Consider the following 16,628-nt stretch of genomic DNA (forward strand, 5'->3'; position numbering starts at 1 on the left):
ACAACCAATGCAAAACGCTGGATGTGGAGTGAGATCCTCACAGGCTATACGAACTAAAAAGCTGTGCCTAAGTGTGTCTATTATTTAAATTTATAGAATATCATGCTACATTCATACATGTTTAGGACCCTTGCTGCCTGACCTCGGATCCGCTGATTCTTTGATGCTGGCTATCTAGAACAGAATAATGGTATAGTTCAGGCTTTCCCTAGGCCATTCTATAGTCCTTTCCTCTCAGAATTTGTTACAGCTACCATACTCAGACTAATTCTATCTTCTTGCCTTAAATGAGTCTAAACTCTCCTCAGCATATCTCAGGTAACACCAGATGCTCCAGGATTCAAAAAGTCACTGTTGAGGGAGAGGGGAGAGGATGAAGGAGTTTAGAAACCAAGAATGGGAGAGGACTCGGGAGAGAAAGTGAAAGAGAAAAGCAACCAGAATCCGGTTGATTAAATTTATAATCACAACAACGTGGGGGGTAATAATGGCTATAACCTATTAATCATGAGACTTTTATTTTTTTATTAATTTTTATTTATTTACGATAGTCACACAGAGAGAGAGAGAGAGAGAGAGGCAGAGACACAGGCAGAGGGAGAAGCAGGCTCCATGCACCGGGAGCCCGACGTGGGATTCAATCCCGGGTCTCCAGGATCACACCCTGGGCCAAAGGCAGGCGCCAAACCACTGCGCCACCCAGGGATCCCAATCATGAGACTTTTAAATGTGTTTCATGTAATCTTTACAAATAATGCTCCAAAATAGGTTACTACTACTCCCTCACCATTTTACAGAAGAATCACCAAGTCTTAGAAAGGTTAAGTGTCTTGTCCAAGGTCACCTAGGTAATAAAAGGCAGCTATACTCAAGCCTAAAACAGAGGAGGAAGAAGAGGGAGGAGGGGAGCTAAGGAATGGCCACATTGGCAGGGATCCAGTGGTCATCTACTCTTATGGTGACCTATGTTCCCGTAAGTTCTTAGTTGACATGACCTGAGTCACTGGTCAAAAATCACTTATTCTCTATGTTACCACAGCTCCAGCCAACTCCATCTCTTGACCAGATGCCTGCAAAATTATCTCATAGCAGATTCCCTGTCACTAGTCTCTCCTTCCTTTAGCTTCTCCTCCACAAAATGGTGAGGACATTTATTCCTTCAGTGATCTTTCAAATATGCCACTTCCTTGTTTGAAATTATCCGAGTGTCCATCACTTAGACCCAGAGTTCTTAACCCTGCCTGCATGTGAAAATGCTTGGAGGGCTTTAAGAGACCCTGTTGACCAGAAGCCATCTCAGAGATTCTGATTTGATTATTCTAAAGGAGTAGGTTCCCAGGGGAAAAAAAAAAAAATACCGGACACTGAGTCAAACTTGAATATCAAGTCAACAATAAATACTTTTATTAGAAATGTGTTCCAAAGTTTGCACTGGACATACTTATGCTAGAAAAAAAAGTATTAAAATTCTGATTTGCCTGGGTATCCTGTATTTCTATTTGCAAACTCTGGCTATATGTTTGTGTGTGTTGTGAGGGAGATGAACCAATTAGTATTTAAAAAAATTTCCCCAGTTCAGTAATGTGTTCCTCCAGGGTGGAAGCCACTGGCTTATAGAAAATAATCACAGGTGAAATAATCTCTACATGCCTTCTCATGGCATAAAAAGCCCTACAGACTTTGGCTTCTGCCTCCTTTCCAATCTCCCCCCCTCTTTCTTTCCACCCACACCAGCCCTCCTAAAATGCCACATATTTCCTTATCTCCATGTCTGTGCACATTCTGTCTCCCAGGCCTGGAATTTCCTTTCTGGGCTGTTGGAATGCCCAGTCATCCTTAAAGACCCAAATCCAACTTCCTTAGGTGAAGGGAATTGTATGGTCCACTCTGTGCCTGCAGAATTTTCCAAATGTGTTAGTTATTCTGACTATTCCTGCTATTAACAACCGGATACAATGTCAACCCGCTTTTTACTAAGCACCAGATTAGTCATTTTACTTTGAATATCTCAAATTCTCACAATTAAAATATAATCATTTCCTAATTTGTAAATTAAAGTTAATAACAACTGACTTTGTTGTATGAAAATAGAACATTTCCAGCAAATGTCAAACACCAATTTTTAGCAAATAAACATGTGTTACGTTCTTAATAAACACTAAAGTTATAACATATATATTAAATTCAGCATACACTAGAATTATACATTTTTTACCAAGATTTTTTTTCTCTCCTTCCTACCCACCAGCCAACTGAACAGAACAAAACAGCTTAGACAAACACTTGTCTCCATGGCTTCAGCATGTAAAAACATGTTTATATTTCTAATCTCCGCAGCTACAACTTCCTAGGGGCACTATAGTTTTCCTCAATTACATTATAGTTTTGTCATATATTAATTTATGTCAAGCTTAAAATGTTATATTTGATACTATATTTTTGATACATTTTCCTTCTAACAACGTTAACATGCCTTATAGTAAAATTTCATTATTTTGGATTCTATCAATAATAATAGATTAGGATTTGGATAGAGTTGTTTTGTGGTTACTTCTCATACTCCATGTTCATTTTGCCAAATAACCTCTTTTGGAGCTGGAAGCAGAGGGAGAAATGTAGAAATCTCTGCTGTTTCATAGCCCTGGAAAACCTCAAATAGATTTCCAATTGGGTAATGAAGGAAAAACTCAACTGAAGTAGGAAAGTCAGGTGGTCACAGTTACCCCAAGTATGGTATTCGCATTTGTATGTTCCATTTAGAAGGCAGGTGGAAACCTCAGAGCAAGAGAGTGACTTTTCCTAGTTGAGATCTGGGATATAGAGAGGCTACTGACAAAATTATTGATTTTTTAAAAAGATATATTTATTTTTTTAGAGAGAGAGAGAGAAGGAGGAGACAGAATATTCAAGCAGACTCCCACTGGGCACAGAGCCCAACACAGGGCTTGATCTCACAATCCGTGAGATCAGGACCTGAGCGGAAACCAAGAGTTGGATGTTTAACCTACTAAGCCACCTAGGCAACCCCCAAATTACTGATTTTTAATAAATGTTGTATCATCTGCCATTTGACCTTATAACATTTCTCACCACTTTACAAAGCAAACCAAAGTTTGCAATGTGACCAAAAGTTTGATTACATAGGTATAGTGTATTTCACCTGTTTGTCACAGGGGAAATACGTCCTGCTTCATTGTTCTATGTTTTCCTTTCCCTCTGCTAGTGTATAAATGGCCACTTCCCTATAGGTTCTCTTAGGTAATGTCAGGCTGCTTCTGCTTGATGTTAAGCCTTTCTAATTTTATTTGTTGGCTAAATGCCTGCCTCTTCACTTGGTGATTATCTCCCTAAAGACAGAGACTGCCATTTATTTTAGTGGCAAGTATCATGCTCACCACAAACTAGGTTTTCAGGATGTTCATTTGTTCAAAAGTTGACAAAAGATATTTGTTGGAATATAAACTACAATGAACAAAGTAAGTTATTACTGACTTAAAGTAACAAATCAAAAAATGATTACCTTTTAATCATAAGAATTAAAGACATTCAATGTAAGCCACCTAATAAATTGCTTAGCTAAAACCTCCCCCCCCCCAAAAAAAAAAAAAAAACCTATGTGTGCCATTAGTAGGAGTAGTCAGAGCAGTAGAGGTACACATGGAACCCTGCAGGAATATTGAGGACTCTACATTCATTTTGCCTACGGAAGTCAGATTTGGTCTTAAAGGATGACTGGTGGTTCACCAAACAGACTAGAAAGGAAATCTCAGGTTTGGGAGACCACATGTGCAACATCATGGAGATTAGAAAATATATGGTGCTTGGGAGGGTGGGTGTGGAGTGTGAAGGGATAGAAGAGGCTAGACTTGAAAATGAGGCAGGGAACAAAGATACCTAAATGGCCAACAGGCCCATGAATAGTGATAGTCAGCATCACTCATCATCAGGGAAATGCATATCAGAGCCGCAATGAGATATTACCTCACACCTGTTAGAAGGGCTGTCCGAGAAAAGACAATGAGTGTTCGTGGGAATGTGGAGAAAAGGAGCCCTCATGCACTGTTGGTGGGAGTGTGAATTGGTGCAGCCACTCTGGAAATCAGCATGGAGGTTCCTCTTGTTTAAAATAGAGCTACCGGGCAGCCCTGATGGCTCAGCGGTTTAGCGCTGCCTTCAGTTTAGGGTGTGATCCTGGAGATCCAGGATCAAGTCCCATGTCAGGCTCCCTGCATGGAGCCTGCTTCTTCCTCTGCCTGTGTCTCTGTCTGCCTGCCTCTCTCTCTCTCTCTCTGTCTCTCATGGATAAATAAATACAATCTTTAAAAAATAAAATAAAATCTTTAAAAAATAAAAATAAAAAAAATAAAATAAAATAGAGCTACCATGTGACCAGGGAATCCCACCTCTCTGTATATATCCAAAGGAAGTGAAAACGATCTCAAAGATCTGCACTCTCATGTCCATTGCATGTTCATCACAACAGACAAGATATAGAAATAACCTAAGTAACTGTCAACAGATGACTAGGCAATGATGTGAGGTATGATTGGATAAAGAAGATGTGGCATGTACGTATGCATGTGGACCCTCAGGGCATAATACTTTTAAAATAAATCAGATGAATACTATATGATTTCATTTATATGTCGAATCTAATGAAGCCAAATTCCTAGAAATAGAATAGTGGTCACCCAGGGCTGAAGGATGAGAGGAATAGGGAGACACTCAAAGGGTACAAACTTCTGGCTGTGAGATAATAAGTTCTGGGGCTCTAGCATACAGCATGGTGATTATAGTTAGCAGCAACATACTGTATATTTGAAAGTTACCGAGAGAGTTGATCTTAAATTGTCTCACCACATAAAGGAAATGTTAATTATGGGGGTGTTAGCTAATGCCACAGTGATAATTTTGCTCTATGTAAATGTATCAAATCTATGCACACTGCACGTTAAAATCATACAATGTGTGATTTTATATATATGTCAATTGTATCTCAAAAAAAGGAAAAAAAAGTTTTAGAGCCCAAATTCTGAAGAACATTTTATACCATAATAAAGAGTTTAAATACTATTTTACTCAAATTTTTCCTATAATCCAGTGGTTTCAGCCCTGGATGCACACTAACTTATATGTGTTTATTCAGTAAATTATTAGACAGTGATCTTTTTCTAGACTGAGAGCTTATTTTCATATGACTCATCTGCCTAATATTCTAATTTATTTAAAGATAAACCTTTTGCAATAATGATGATAAACCTCATTTTGGCTTACATAGTCATTTATACCTTTCAAAACAAATAGTTAACAAAGAAAAAAACAATTAGTTTTGATCCTCAACATCTTTGTGAAATAAATAGGGAAGGTGTTGTAATTACAATACAAAGAGAAGTTCAATAACCTTATTCTATGTAGCAAGCGAGAGTACCATTATCAAACCATCCCCTGCCTTATTATACACTCTAATTATCTATTTAACATAGAATTATAATAACAATAGCACAGAGAATATTTTATTTTCTGAGAAGTTGGTCTGAGGATTCCTTGAAGGTGAAAAACCAAGTTTCTTGGGACACTTTCATGATGGGCCTTTTGAGAAGAGCCTGAAACTCTTAAAGACTATGCTAAAAACAAAAACAAAAACAAAAAAAGGTTTCTAAATTGTTTCTAAGATGAGTAGCATCTGATAATCATCAGGGCTTTGGTTTAATGAAGAAAGGAATGCCGTTTCAGGATAGGATTTGATCTAGATGAGGATTTCTCTATATAATGGAGGGGAGAGGCACTCAGGGTAGGGGATCGTCATGTCTAGGATGGAAGAAACAAGATCCAACAAGACTAGATCACTTAGGAAGAAAAAACTAATCTTGTGACACAAAGAGCTGAGGACAGGAGCTATGCCCAAGGTTGGTAGCTTGAGCATGTGTGATTGGAATCCTTCCTAAGTCATCTTTCCTTGTACACATTGCTTACTAATAATTCTGGGTGGAAGCTAAAAATGAGAATGAAAGGGTACCTGGCATTTGAGTGCCATAACACAGACAAACATAGTAGTTGTGTGACCAAGAAGATCTCGGTTTTCTAAAATGGGATAATGACACTTAACACCTGGGATCATTTCAAGGTTGGAAGTAGTGGTAAATTACATATGGAAGTTAGACTGAATTTGGGACTGGAGAGCATGTTATAAAGCAGGACTATAATTACCGATGTAGCTAAGCTATCCGCACTGACCAGTCATAGAAATGTACGTACTAGGGTCAAGAGACCCTTGGAGCTGGCAGCCACAACACACCTAGCCACCATCAAAATGAGCACTCAGGGCTCAGTACAGCCTTTGTGTGTCTTTGTCTCCTTCCACCACCTTCAATCTTTCTATGTGCTCTGCTCTTCTATTTTTGGACAAGGACTAAAATCTCATGTACACTAAGGTTTTAAGATACAAGTGGCTTACAGGTTTCAATGATATCTCTCCAGGGGTTGAAAGAACACTCATGAGTAATGAAAGTAAAATTAATTTTTGATAGTGGAATGTCAGGCATCAAAAGCTGGGTTGGTGATAGTGAAAGAATCACCTGAAGCCCTTAAAATCATACCAAGCTGGCAGTCCCTTAATCTCTTTGTGCATGCGGTCTGCATGGTTCCATTGTTAGGGTTATATTCAGAAGGTCTTACAGTCCCATAATCGTTCTTCACACAGAATCCATGTACTTGGTATGTGCCTTTCCAAGGTCTATGTGGTAACAACAATTTTAAGAGATATCAAATTCCAGTCTTCAACATCTATGTGTACTTTTTCCTTGCAGTGGGTCTGACTGAAGCACTATCCTGGTGGGTCTTTTAATATCTCCTCTTTAAAAAGTTTCTCCTACTGCGGCATCTGGGTGGCTCAGCTGGTTAAGCATCTGGCCCTTGATTTCAGCTCAGGTTGTGGTCTCAGGGTGGTGAGATCAAGCCCTGCCTCAAGTCCCTTGTAGGGCTCTGTTCTGGGCATGGAGCCTCCTTAAGATTCTCTCTCTGTCCTTCCACACACTCTTCCTCTCTCTCAAAAAGAAAATAAATAAATAAAAATTGAAAACTGTCTTCTATTTTATAAAATAAAGTCCTACCACTCACCAGCCTGGCCCCATATTGTAAAAAGTTCCATCCTTACTAATGAAGGGACAATTTTTCATTTTTAATACTGTCGTATGGGATGCCTCTTGTAACCAAAGAGCCATAAACCTAAGATCTTTCTCTTCTTTAAACGTATCTTTATTAAGAATGAAGAATGACATTAGAAAGGGGCCCTTTGGCTCAGGATGATATATTCTAACTTAAGTATATTTGTAAAGTGAGTGGCAGAGGTTCTATTTTCTTCCACGAATCTTTTCATTTTCCTATGCCAACTATTGTCAAAGAATGAATGATTCTCATTAGAGAGCCCTTCGGGAACAGAGCAAAGAGCAAGACTGTGAGAAATATGGAGGGTCAGGAGGTAAGAAATTTATGGCAAATTTCCATGCCTAATCTATCCTTATAACTTCCTACCTACCTACCTACCTACCTACCTACCTACCTACCTACCTAATGTAACTTAGAGCTAGGATTCAGAAGTGAGATGTTGTCACAGTGATGCATAATATTGGATCTTTTTTTCTATCAAAGAGCACTTTTGATTTGATTGGTTAGACAATGAAAACTAGCTTTGCCAAGTTGGTTAAACGTGAACATCACCCAAAAATGGAATGAAATAAATCTTCAGCTCCTAGTTTTGAAAAAAATATATTCAAAGCATGTGATAAGATGAAAGCATTTTATTTAAAAACATATTGGCAAAGATGAATTAAAATTAACATTTTTGTTTTCTCAACCTTTTTTGAGTATATCCAGACTGAGACAAAGTGCTTCAAAGTAAAGGAATAGCAGGAATAATTAACAGTTATTTGATCGGTACTAGTAAAGCCTTCTTGGTATACTTCCCAGAAACTGAGGCAATGAATGTCTCTAATGACTGGGTGACAAAGTCTTTCACAAGGCAGGTTGTTTATAATTCTTTGCTTTCAGTAAAATTAAAAGAGTCGTTAGCTGCTAGAACACTAGAAATAACTTCAGATAAATAACTACATGATATTTTGGCATATAACTCAGAGGAATACCAAGAACTGGGTTACAGCATTATAATAAAATTTCCTTCTATTTCCATCCCCCTGTTTTTCAGTGCTCATAAGTGGAAAAAAAAAGAATAGAATTGATGTTCACCTCTGTCCCATTCTGGCAGTGATACTCCTCCATAAATACATAAATTAACTGAAAATGAAACCAGACCCATCCTTCCCATAATAAATGCACTTCTGATGAAGTTTATCATATATAATTACTTATCCAGATTTAGAACTTATTTCTGTGATTTCATTGGTTTGCTAATGTGAATATTTGTAATGATAACCAAGTAGGATTTTTTTTTTTTTGCTTAGAGCCATACACCAAAGGAAAGCAAACATGATTTTAATTTACACACGTTTTTGTTACAGAAAAATACCATAGAGCAATAAAAAAAACTTCAAGGATAGAAATATATGTATTAGGGCAGAATGTAGTTGGGAAATTAGAATAAACATATAATCTAAGGAGAAAAAAGGAAAGCCATAAAATATCCAACTGTTAAAAACAATCTCACATATTTTTAAAGAAATTATGGTAGATTAAAATCCCAACAGGATTTCATGATTTTTTGAAGTGTCAGTAGTCATAGCAAACCATAAATTTTATATTCTTTGACTGTTTAACTTGCTATGAGAAGTTTTCCATAATATCACCTTAATAATAGATTTTCACTAGTTCAGGGATCAGGAAAACAAAAAAATAAAGGGAAAGAGGTAGTTGTGAAACTGAGTTGTCTTCTTTGTTTTCCATTAAGCAAGGTTCTTAAGCTACAGTCAGGTCCACATCTAACTGTGCTTGTAAAAGCTTGTGCAACACACCTCCTGCTCTGAGAATGTTCAGTAAAAATGCACTTGGTTACCTATGTACCAGCACATTTTCAGAGGTACTGAAGTTGGACCCAAACCAAAATGGTTTCCGATGCATTATTTTACATTGATGCAAATATTGCCAACAGCATCTTAGTCCCCAGACATTCACTGGTTAGAAATAACACACAATGAATTCTTTCGAAGACCCTCCCCTCCCCAGTTCCTTTATCGGGTTTTTCAAATGGAATACAACGAACATGATTAATATAAAGTTTAATGGGGATTTGGCCACAGTCCAAATATATACTAACCAAGGGGAACCTGGGATTTGATAATGTGCTGACTCCACAGAAAATCCCCTGCTCCTATTAAGAATAGTTGATTCAGGAATAAAGGATGAGCAGCTAAATTTTATCCAGATGTACCAGGAAAGAGCATTTTCATGAATACAGATGCAACTAGAAGTGGTCACCTCTAAAGATTCTAAAGACCACACCAAGGTGTAGCCTTGACTAAAGACGGACTAATGAACAAAAGGCTGTAATTATTAGTATTCTTAACAATAGTAACCAAACAGTTTTCTGGTCTTACCTTGCGCTTGTCCTAAGCGCTTACCGGATGCTATTCTGAATTCATGAGTCAGATTAATGGAGATAATCCTCAGGGGGAAAAAAAATCTCTGAGTTAGACTAGTCTCACTTTCATTTTACTAATGGGGAATCCAAGGCACAGAGAAAGTAAGAAACCTTCTAAAAGTCCCCCAGCAAGTAAGTTGACAGAGCTGGGGTCTGAACTCTGACTGTCTGGTTCTAGAGTCCTGCACTCAACCTCTCTACTACACGTTACTTAATGGGAACTCTGCTGCCTTAGACAAAGAAATTTGCACTTCTCGAAGGTGGGCTTTTAAAAAATATGGCAAGGGCAGATGGAGGAGGGGGTTTAGGATAGTTTGGCCCTCTGCCTAGAATTAAACATTCGCTAATTTTCTTTTGCTCTCTCCTGTTTCTAAGTAAATTGCTATATACACACTTATTTTATTATCATTATTTTTATCTGGCATGCTGTGCAAGAACATCACGATTTAAAATATCTTAATAACAACCCAAAGAAAAGGACTTACAAGTAATATTTAGAGAGAAAACAGATGGCCACCAAGTGCAGATTTTAAATTCTTATATTTTTGTATGGGGAATAGTTGTGGTTGGTAAAAGGTTATGCTAATAAGCAAAATGTTCTTGTATTGTCATGAGCTTATTATTTAAAATCATTTCTGAGATCTATAAAGTTGTTAAAATAGTAACCAAAGCGGATTCTGGCAAAATAAACTCCAAGTCTTCCTGAGGAAGATTGTCTGATATAAGCAGATTCAGGAGACTCAGTGGAAAAACTCAAACTAAAGATTAAATGTCACCAATAGGATGGAGCAACCTACCTTCATTCAAGGCATATGCTATTATCTGAAAACCACCAAGGTTCTTGTGTAAACCTGGACTCTACACCGAAACTATTTTTAAATCCCTGTAAACTTCCTGGGGAAAAGCACCATAAATAGGACCAGGAAACTTGAATCCAGGATCCCAACTCTTGAGGCCTGCCTCGGTCACCTTTGAGCCCCGTCTTGCAATATCCCGAGTGCAGCCGTCCCTCCCCCAGCGCTTTCCACCACTGGCTGGAGTCTCTGCCTCAAACAAGTTCATGCCCTATGTAAAGGCCCCCGACGTCCTTTTCTTCACCCTTTCTGGATGACAACTGTTTCCTTCCTATTTTAGCTGTGGAAATAGTAATTGTAGATTTAAAAAAAAAAAAAAAAAAAAAAAGATAAGTCATCTCTAAAAGCCTGTACACAATTCTACAAAAAAGGATTTATTTCTGTTCCTGATCTGGCCTTGTTGGTGTTATCCTCCTAATCCAGCTGTAGTGATGTATTGTCCTGGCTGCCTGCCACACGCAAAATTCTACCTCGGGACATCCTGCTGGAAGCAAAAGGCCAATCTGGCCTGCTTCTCAGCTGCTGGATTGACAGGCCAGTCCCTGAGGATGATGACAGTGGTATATTTGTGTATATGTGTCTGTGTGTACATATATATATTTAGAAATACACATACTCTGTGTGCCTCTGTGTGCTCATGTGTACAAACACACATACATAGATAATATCTGTGCCATATATGCTGCAAACTGTGTCATGTGCATACACACACGTACTCAGATTCCAGATGTGCTGTAAACTTCCTATTTCTAGCCTTATATGAAATTTACAGCCTCCAACCTTACTTTTTTGTCCCTCTCAGTCTGAGAGGATGTTGCTCACTCTTCAAGGTGCCCTCGGAGCATGACTCTATGCTTCTGTACTGTGTTGACATGTTCTCGCTCTAGGATTCTTTCAAGCACGAACACACCTTCCAACAGGCAAGTGGCAAGTGTAATGTTGAAACCTCGAGCTTTGTGTTTCTGGGTTACCCATTTGCACATCATTTTAGTTTTATAAGCAAGGAGAGGAAATAGCAATCTAAATAGATATCAGCATAAACCTTAAACTTCCAGACCTTAAGGTTTAACGTGGATTTGCCACTACTCTATAAATCACTGTCCTACATTCTACTAAGTGGAGCTAAGCAAGCTATATCAATATTTTGTCTGACAACACAGATGCAGTTTGGAAACAAGTAAAGGAAAAAAAAGGTTACAAGTCCTGGAGATTCTTGGACGTTTCTCTAAATCTCCTATGCAATTAGAGAACACAAATTTGGATGAATTTTAACAGATTAAAAAGAGAATTGTAATGAAGCCAGGATTTCCTCTTGAAGAATTTTTATTCAAAAAGTGTCTAGGATAACTGTGCAAGAAGGCGGTGATGTGTACTTTAAATGAAAACATAGTGGGAAGCAAAAGGTTAGGGCCAGAAAACGAAAAACACCTAAAATGTATCTTTCTTGATAAAAAGATTATTTGCATGTGTGAATATATATTGTAAATATTTTGAATGCCAAAATGAGCCCATTAAATAACTTTGAATATATTATGTGGCCCCCAAACTGTGCAGCTTAATGTGTAGACTCTCCTCTTAATTATCTTATTTAAATTTAGCAGCTCTTTCTATTTGAGACTATAATCCAATGATGAGTCATTTTGCTCAAGAGTTTTTCCTCTAGAAATAATTCATGACAGCGTTTTGGCTTTCCTGAGGCACGGTGCCTGAGTCTCATCCATGTGCCCCGGTCTCTACTTCGGGGACAAAATGAAAACACAGGTTATTATGAACGGACTTGCATTCAAATAGCATTCAGGTTCGTGGTGCACAGAATAAGCCTCAGTCCAGGGCAGAACCAGAGTCACAAGTTCTATTTTAGGGAGAGAAACATGGAGTGACTTGAGAAATCGAGCAATGAAAAATGAACCTAGAAATAAATACCCGTCTGTGAGTATAGTGGAAACGCAAAACATAAGGACGATAAAGAGAAAGAGAGACTCACTCTGAGCATGTGAGGCTTTGATTTGGAAATCACATCCTGGGGACATCCCTCCTTCACTGGGCGATTGTCTCACGGAGAGTCTCTAATCATATACAGTGAACTAAGATTCACTCCTCCAATGCCAGGCCAGGCCTCTTCTCCCCTGAAAGACATTTCCGACCCCCCAGTAGGATACCTCCTTCCCTCCTTGGTCCTATGTCTGTGCTTTACACAGAGATCCATTGCTGTACTTACTTAAAAAAAAAAAATTCTGTTGGAATTGTATTGCTTGCATGCTGCTTTCCTGCCCTTGACTGTGAACACCTTGAGGGTAGAAACCATCCGTGAATCCTAGTACGGTGTCTCACTCAAAATAGATGTTTTATGGCTTGATGGATCGATGGACAGTTGACGGATAGTAACAATATCAAGCTGAACGCTTGACACTAAGAGTGAAAATCCTGTGCTGAGACATGTCACAGCAGCTTTTTCACTCTGGCTTCACTCAATTGCCTTTCCCTTCAAGTGGGGTTGAGAGTAATGATTCTGAATAGCGCTTCCTTAAAAAGTTCCATTTTCCCTATAAGTTAGGTTAGGAGTAAAATTTCTGAATGACATTTCTAAATAACTTTCTTTTTAACACGTTACTACATAAGTCATTATGAAGTAATTTGAAAGGATTTTATCCTCCTTTTCAAAATAAATCCCTACTTTGAGATGAGAATTGTTTCTGGCAGGCGAGAGCACTTCATGACCCACTGTATAGACCTGAGACGTGTTGTACGGGTGCCATGAACTCTAAACTATATGAGTGATACTTAGATTATATCACCAGGTTTTCCCTGCTCCACATTACTAGTTTGTTAATGATATCCATTATAGCTAAAAATCTTCTGATTTCCAGCCAAAACTGAAAACATTTTTTTTTTTTCTAATCTTGGGAGCTGACTTTTGAAGTGGTGCATAAAGTACTATAGCATTAAGAAACCTGATTTTGACCTGATTTTTAAATTTTATTTATTAGAGAGAGAGAGAGTGCATGTAAACAGGGGAGGGGGCAGAGAATCTCAAGCAGGCTCTGCACTCAGCACAGAGACTGACTCGGGGCAGGATTTCATGACCCTCAGATCATGACCTGAGCTGAAATCAAGAGTCTGATGCTTACCCGACTAAACCACCCAGGTGCCCCTTGACCTGATTTTTTTTTTTTTTACCTTTAAGTAACTGAACTATTTTTTAGAGTATTTGAAATATCCATATAGTTAAAAATATACCTTTATTTGAGATATACTGTTTATTTATGGAATAAATAAATAAATGCTGCTTTCTTTTATATTTGCTGCCAATTGAAAAAGGTAAGCATTTTACTTGCAACATCTTGGGCTTTCATTACCATTGCAGTCACCACTGATCGGAACAAATATTTCATTCCTATTTATCAAAAAACGATGTTTCATCCAAAGTTACACAGTAGTTAGCCACAAAATTAGATCCTAAGTCTTCCCTTCCACAAAATATCCTACGATGAGTCATTTGACCTTCAGCTCTGATTGATGACCTTAAAGGTATAATGCAATCTATGCTCCAAGTTTTTGAGATTATTTCCAAATAGGAAAAAAAGAATATCTGGGAATCAGAACTTTATTAGGTTTCTAACACTGACCATCAGGGTTACACTGCCTTCTTAATTTACTGTATAATTATTTCAGGTTTCGACTGCTTTCCTCAGGCCCACACGCTGTAGCCTGTCTTCTTCCAGAATATGTGCAGCTCCTGATTCTGCCAGATTCACGGGCATCTTGGTCCCGTCACCTTTCCCATCTTGATGAGAGAGGATCCCATCCTCGTACTCAAGGCAGAGATAGCCAACTGTCCTGTGGGTCCCGTGCTTCCCCGGCCTGGGCTCTGACTCGCTCAGGGACTTCTCGCCGTCACAGTGCAGACCTTGAGCCTCAGCCTTCCCACCAGCATATCGACGTGTCTGTGTCTTTCTAACTTTAGAAAGTCTTCTACCTACTGCTCTACCACTCTGTCCTTCACAGTTAAGGTGTTGAGAACAGTAGTGTCAGGGCCCCCAGGGGGCTCAGTCAGTTAAGCTCTGCCTTTCGCTCAGCTCATGGTCTCACAGTCCTGGGATCGGGCCCCACATCAGGCTCCCTGCTCGGGGGGAGCCTGCTTCTCCCTCTCCCTCCTGCTCGTGCTCTCTCTCACTCTCTCAAATAAATAAAATCACTAAAAAAATAAATAAATAAAATAGAACAAATAGTATCTGTCACTTGATCTACCTTATCTTCTCTTTATTCCTGAGACATGCTGCATTATGGTTTCTAAGTCAAAAAAATCCCCCCCCCCCCCACCCAATGGCTTTAGCACATTGGTAGGTGCAATGGATACTTTTCCATTATCTCCCTGACTATGCGTGAATTGGAGAAAATGAATCACTCAGTTCTTCATGAAAATCCTGCTTGCTTTGGCCTCCATGAACAATGTTCTCCTTCCCGGTTTTCTTTTTTTTTTTTTATTTCTCTAGCTTTTCCTTTTCAGTATCTTATGGCCTCCTCTGCTCATATGTTATCTATTCCTCAGTCCCTGTTTTTCTTCCTGTCTTCTCATTCTATAAGTCACTCTTCAATGACCCATCTACCTCCACTTCCGAGGCTTCATGAACTAATGGATTCCACAAATATATTTATGACACAGAGTGTGCAAATGAACTCCAAAGCTGCATCCCTAGTCCTGACCTCTTTTCTGACCTCCAGGAATATTTCTAACTGATATTCCTATCAAAGGCCTCCTATTCCACAGCACCATACAAAGGGCATATAGGCACCTTGAGTTAGTGATCCTTTGGTAAATGTGGCACAGAAAAAGGGCTCAGTAACTGATGCTGAAGAAATTATTGAATTTCCCCCTGATCTTTTCAGGAATTTCAAAATATTCCGAGCCACAAGAAAAGCCACACTCCGAAAGAGAGGAGGGCAAAGCATATAAGTAATTGTTCAGTTGTGACTAACTACTCAAATGAATGTTTAAGGTACATGTTCTGCATATTTGCATTTAAACTATGTCAAGTCCCAATTCTACCTTTGGCCAGTGAGGTGACCATAAATTTCTTCATGTATCGGGTACCTGGGTGGCTCAGTCTGTTAAGTGTCTACCTTTGGCTTAGGTCATGATTTCAGGGTACTGACATCGAGCACCACATCAAGAGACTGCTGCTCCCCCTTCTTGTGTGCGCTTTCTCTCTCTCTCTCTCTGAAAAATCAATCAATCAAATCTCTAAAAAAAATTCTTCACATATTCATTCAACCATATTTGAGATTATTCTGTGCCAGCATTGTTTAGGTGCTGGCATATACATTATTGAGCAAAATAGACTAAGTTCCTGACATCATTTTCAACTTCAGTTTTCTTATCCATAAAAAAATGTATAGGGTGCCTGGGAGGCTCAGTGGTGGAGCATCTGCCTTTGGCTGAGGCCGTGATCCTGGGGTCCTGAGATCGAGTCCCACATCAGGCTCCCTTCTCCCTCTGCCTATGTCTCTGCCTCTCTGTGTCTCTCATGAATAAATAAAAATGTTCAAAAAAATGTATAATTTCTACCTCAGAGATTTGTGAATATGAGAATACATATAGTTCACCTAACTGTGTAGGCCCATCAAGCAGATTCTCAATAATTCCATGTCTGGCTATTAGACGACTTCACCCATATAATTCTAAATTCCAATTTGGGCTTTAGCCAACAAATTAATTCTGACTACACCAGGTCCTTAATTTTTACTGACTTCTGAAGCTCTCTCCACATGTTAGGAGAAGTGGGTTAATTGAACAAACTCAGGTGAAGTAGAAGAAATGCCACTGGCTTTGCTGGTTATTTGAGAATCTCAGTCCTTTTTTTATTTCCTCCCCTAGAATTTCAAATAATAGCAATCATAATGATGATGGCAATGATACCTTCTACTTATGTACATCCTATGCGTTTTATCTTTTGTTCAGGTGTCTCTAATGCATAAGAGAACCTACAAGGGGTTAGTATTCTTACTTATTACTATTTATGAAAGAGAAAATTCAGGTTCAAAGAGCTTGATCAATGAATTAATGCCACATTTAATTGATACAGGGGTAGGATTTTAGTCTGGCTGTTCTGACCCTGAGCCAGTGCTTTCCCCACTGTACATCACGTTGCCCTTGTGACTGTTCTGCTTCTCTCACACATCTTTAA

The sequence above is a fragment of the Canis lupus genome, chromosome 32, assembly GCF_048164855.1.
Source record: "Canis lupus baileyi chromosome 32, mCanLup2.hap1, whole genome shotgun sequence".
NCBI classification, from domain to species: domain Eukaryota; kingdom Metazoa; phylum Chordata; class Mammalia; order Carnivora; family Canidae; genus Canis; species Canis lupus.